Here is a 6,053-nt window from a genome sequence, read left to right as displayed (position 1 = left end):
TGTAATGCTCGATTGGGCTTTCTCCTAACACTTTGCAGTTGAATCCCACCTTGCAACCTCACTGCAAAATGGCTTAAAGCTCTTACGGTATCAGAGAACGTATCTCTCCCGTTCTCTAACTTGGCCTTTCCACTAACTCGTGCACATTTCTTAGGCAATGTGACCTCCACAGCAGAGGCCCTGCATAGCTAAGTAATACCACTCCATTAAGAAGGTTTTCCAGAGATTGCCAAAGATGGAATTCTTCGCAGCGATCAAGAAACAAACAAATGCCCTATTGCCCTGGTGTACTCCAAATACAGAGGCCAATTCTAATTGAGCCATCATTTGTGGTACAAAATTCTTCTCTGATGCATCAGTTTGTATTAGAACAGTGTCACTCTTCTCTTCCCCAATACCTTTCTAAAACTCTTTTATAGGGAGGCCTGAGTGGCTCAGTGGTTGAGCGATTGCCTTTGGCTCAGGTCCTGGGATCAAGTCCTGCATTGGGCTCCCCGCAGGCAGCCTGCTTCTCCCTCTGCCTGTGTCTCTGGCCCTCTTTCTCTGTGTCTCTCATGAATAAATAAATAAAATCTTAAAAAAATAATAAAAGTAAAATTCTTTTATAAGTTAAAAAAAAAATCCAGACACGCACAAAAGCTGGAAAGTCCTTTTACTACCTATGTTTTTGTTATTGTTAATTGAGACAGCTCAGGCATTTAGGGCCCAGAGAAGACAGCTTCTCACACTAACTATTCCCACATGGGGCTACCATCAGACGAACACTGGGGATCTGGGATCTGAAGCCTAGAGTGGAGCCAGTGTTCCCTAGCTATTAAATTAATAAGATTTTGACAGAATCTTAGAATTCTTTGCAACATACATAGAGTAGCAGAAGCCAACAGATGCTAGCTTAAGAGAAAAGGGGCACCTTGTAATCATTCAGTAAATAATTCTTGAGCACCTACTCTGTGCCAAGCACTGTTATAGGCACCCAGAATAACACGTGGTTCATAGATTCCAGACAGAAATATAGCCAGCCTTCACATGCGATCAGAAACAGGAAGAGGAGAGAGATGGGGATCCCAGGGCTCTTCTGTGTATCTCCTCTGCGTCTCTGTTTTCATCTGAATCATCTTTCCATTGCTGTAGCTCATTCTTCTTTATTGCCCAGTCTTTGTTCTGGAATGTGGCTTCCCAGGGAAACAGTGACTGGAAAAGTATTATGAAAACTGCAGGTCTCAAAGTCAAACAGACCAGGATGTGACGATACAAGAGCATTTTGGTTCCAAAAAGATTTCTGTCCCATTTTTTCATAAAGATCTTAAGTATTAGTAGTGATGCTTTGCTTCTTTCTAGCCCAAACCCCCACCACCGGGGTGGGGGCAGGTGGGGGGGCAGATGGAACTTTCATAGGGTGAAGAGGCCGTGTGGACTATGCCCATGGCGTCCAACTGCTTGTCTGCCTGGAGCCCACATCAAGTCTTTTCCACAAGCCTGTCCTAACCACAGGGGCAGGAATGGAAGGCTCTAGGGCCCCTAATCTTTAAGTCTTTGAGCCCCGATGTGCTGAGTGCATCAGGCAGGACAGAAGAAGAGGTACTGGACCTCTGTACCAGAGTAAGAGCCCAGGGGACCTGAACCTGTCACTCCTCCCCCATTCCCAGACATGCCATTCTACCAAACCCAGGTCATCTCTGAGTGAGGCTGGGCCTGGCCGGTTGTGAGGACCAGAGCCTGGAGCTACTGGAAGGCCAGGCTGCTGGAAGGACAAAGGATATGGCCAGGAAGCTATTGGCCAGGCTAGGGCCCCTGGAACCAGACCAGTACTGACACTAGTATGAGTGAGTGAATATGCCCATCACCTTGACCAAGGCCTTCACCCATCCCCAGGGCACAGGCTGCTGCAGGGAAGAGGCTGGGCAATCATTATGTAGCTGGTGACAACAGAAAGGTCCAGTTCTCTGCCACATGTGCAAGTTCGATGAATGAAAGTCAAGGACCACCCAGACACCAAAGCGAACTCACACTAGTCACTGGCCTCTGGGAAGGGAAGCCTGGAAAATGTCTGTAGAGACGAGGGCGGGGTGGAGAATGAGTTCCGTGCCCAGATGTGAATGGCATCATCCCAGCAGCCTCGGGCATTTTACATTGTGTAGCATCTCTCTACGTGTTGGAGCAGAAAGATGTGTCCTTCATTGTTACTTCGGGCCTGCCACCCATTTTCACAGTACAACAGGACACACATCAGAGTTCAAGAGAATTCCCTAGAAACCAGTCTTCATTCCACTTTCAGCAGCCAACGTTCCAGTGTGATTTCTCTTGCCCAGGAATGGATAGAGTGCCTGCTTTTATAATGTCCTTTCTATTTCGTTGGGAAAATGAGAATGCGAAGTCACTTAATTTTTGCCTTGTCTTCTAATTCTGAGTTGTGCATTTTTACCAATGCAGTCCTTGCTTACCGAGCACGAACAGTATTTTCTAGCTGCGGCATGCTCCAGTCATGGTCCATCAAATGCAATTTATGCATCAGCATTCTCTTCGAACAAAGCAAGCAGTATCAGAGTATTTACTGGAACAACGGTAACTATCATTTCATGAGACTTGTTCAATTATATGTATGGTTTTACTTGGGGTCACCATGTAAAATATGTTTCTCAAAGTGGATTCTCTTCAGTCACAACTGAAAGCCATTGCCTAAGGGTTTCATCTTTGCTGGGGATGACCTGGTACTGGGGTTTGCAAAATGAGGTTCTGGGACCAGGAGTGCCCCCTGGGAATTTGTTCCAAATGCACATTCTCACATGCACCCATAACCCACACCCTGAATCAGAAGCTGGATGGAGGATCATAGAGAAATCCAGATTGTTCTGGTCTACACTCACATTGGGCACCAAGGTCAAGTTCATCAGAGGACCGGTTGCAATCACCAGGGAGGCATTAGAACCAAGGAGGACATGGCAACATGAAATCAGGTTGCAACTCTTGATAAATGGTGAGGCTCAGAAGTCCACACTCTATTTCTTTTAGTTCCCACAGTACTACTGCTCTCAATTTACAAACAGGAAGTTGAGGGAGATAAAGTTCTTTGCCTAGGGTCACACTGCTAGTAACTGCTCGAGCCCAGATGTGAACCCAGGTGTGCTAGAGAAAATTAAAAGGAAGGTGAATTAATAAAAGATTTTCTCAAAGCAAAATCCACTGCCTTGGTCAGTCCTTTTATGATATCATGCAGGTCCCTGAACCCTGGTCCAGAAAATGAGTTTCAGAGAAATTTCCATAAATTAATAGTCCTTTCTCCCTGAATGTTCCTGCAAATCACCAACCAGTACATTAGAGATGTGTCATGGGTGCTCACTATTTTAAAAATCTTGAGCCTTTTATTTTTCATCGAGTTTCTATGGGCAAATATATGGGATTCTCATGTGGGTATGCTCTTAAAAGGAAGCATTCATTTGACTATTCCTCATCAGGACTCTTAAGAAAAGGAACGTGTGACCAGATGGGAATCAGAGCTGCTAGGGAAAGAGTTTGAGCAATATCCTGGATTCCTGTAAAGCCACTGCTCTCCTGGGCAATCCTTATCCATTCTGCCAAAAAGATGGAGCTTTTCCCCCAGAAAACTCTGTAAACGCTGAAAAGGCTCAGTGGGAACTTGCCACCAGGTAAGAAGGCAACCTCAGCCTCAGCCCTGAATTTTCCAAGCTTTAGTTATTCACATGCCACTTTTATTGTCTACTTTACTTCTTGTTAGGAATCAACTTATTTTGCAACAAAGCTTTTTATCATTAGAACTGAAATGGAAGATGAATATTGTTCTCGGAAGTAGAAGAAAGCTTTCATAAACAAATATATTGAGAACTGATTTTTGTGGTTTGTCAAGGATTTAAAGCCTGAAGGCTCTCTTTCCCCCACCCCACCCCTTTTCTCCCTTTCCCACTTCTCTCCCCACCCCCTCAACACAAAGAAAACCTATGAGAAAGGAGTTAAAGGTAGAACAGTACTGGGGCACCTGGCTGGCTCAGTCTGTAGAGCAAGCGACTCTCGGTGTCATGAGTTTGAGCCCCACATTAAGGGTAGACGTGACTTTAAAAAAAAAAAAAAAAAAAAAGAGGGATCCCTGAGTGGCGCAGTGGTTTGCCGCCTGCCTTTGGCCCAGGGCGCGATCCTGGAGACCCGGGATCGAATCCCACGTCGGGTTCCCGGTGCATGGAGCCTGCTTCTCCCTCTGCCTATGTCTCTGCCTCTCTCTCTCTCTCTCTCTCTCTGATGACTATCATAAATAAATAAAAATTAAAAAAAAAAAAGAAAAGTAAAGGAAAGGAAAGATAGAATAATAGAATAACACCAAATCAAAACTTTCATCTTGAGTAATAAGAAGTGATCGAAAAACAATAAATAAGGAACCAAGAGGGGATATGTGGGAACTCTGTACTTTCTGCTCAGTGTCTCTCAAACCCCAAACTGTTCTAAAAAATAAAGCCTATTAATTTCGTAAGTGTACACATAAAAATGAAATAAAGAGCTTTACACTGAAAAAGAAAAAAGGCGGATTAACATTTACCCCATGTGAGTCAAGGTTATGTAATGCTGCATTCCCCATACTATCCCCAATCATCAGAAATTATTACCTAAAATTACCTCTTCCAGTAACATTGGTTGGTCCATGGCCCACGTTTTGTAAAACACTGTTTAGTCAAAGTCTGATTGTATGAAAAAATAAGGAAGAGTATTCAGTTGGGTGGTTTCCTACTGATTGCAGAAGGAGGTCCGAAGCATTCACCTTTCTGCCAAAGCCCTTCATGATCTTGTCCTCATGGTCATCTCTGCTCTTCTCCCATTGCCCACGCATCTCGGCCATTATGTCAAACTCTGTGCAAGATCTTCCCACATCTGGAATTTCCTTCCTGTCATCTTTGCCTGCCAAATCTTATTCAAGATCACCCTGCAAAGGCATCATTCCTTTGTGTTTGCCCACATAGTCACGCAAAGCCTCCCTTGACTGTCCTTCTCTCATATGTCTACAGAGCTGTGTGTGCCCAACCGTTAGAACTGCCATCTTTTTGTCAGGTGTGGTGGATTTTTATGTCTGCCTAGGGTTACCATCTAAAATACATAGCACCCCTTTAATTATATTATCTAGATAAACAGGACAATTTTTAATATAATTATGTTCCATGCAATATATTCCATACAAGGTCATCTTGTATTTTTTTTTATTTGCTAAATCTGGCAACTCTGTGTCTGTCTCCAATGAGACTTAGCTTCCTAAGGACAAAGGCTGTGGTTTTCCATCCTTGGGAGGGCAGTCCTGAGGCCTCACCGGGCCTCTACTTAGTAGAGGCTTGGGAACTATTGGACGGATGACTGCTGCCCAGACACACACAGGAAATCCTAAGATTTCAGCCAAGATCAGGAATACATTTCTGTGTCTACCTAGAACTGCAGGTTTGGAAGGAGGAAAGACAATGTGCTCACATTTAATTCATAATCTATAAACTAGACCTGTCAGAAGGAGCAAAGGTGTCTGCATTATTCTCTATCTTGTCTTTAACACATATAATAACAAGTCACACATGGCATGGCTTCTGTATACTTTACAAGTCTATAATCAGCTCCCACACAAATCACATTATGAGGGTGAGAAGTTACTGTACTGAATCCCCAATGAGGCAGAATAAATAGTAGCAGCAGCCAAGAACAAATCTACTCTATATTGGGGCCAGTTCTGTCTCTATTAATCCAGTTGGCAATTAATCACCATGCTTTGCTGTAAAGCTTTCCTGGGAGGGCAGTGTGCAGTGATGGAAGGATCACAGGCTCTACAGTCAGACAGACTTGATTTTGCTGTTAATACTCAGCCATTGCCAAGCTGGAAGCCTCTTTGGGGCTCAGTTTTCTCATCAGTAAATCAGGTTATAACAGCACCTCGTAAAGGTCAATGTGAGTATTAAGTGAACTAATATACACAAAGTGTTTTGTATGGACCTATCCATAGCAAGGGTTCAAGGGCGCTAACGAGGGTGGTAAGGATGATTATGCTTTCACTTCTACTGTCGCAGCCAGATTCTAAT

The sequence above is a fragment of the Canis aureus genome, chromosome 10, assembly GCF_053574225.1.
Source record: "Canis aureus isolate CA01 chromosome 10, VMU_Caureus_v.1.0, whole genome shotgun sequence".
In the NCBI taxonomy this organism is placed as follows: domain Eukaryota; kingdom Metazoa; phylum Chordata; class Mammalia; order Carnivora; family Canidae; genus Canis; species Canis aureus.
This window is presented reverse-complemented; position numbering follows the sequence as displayed.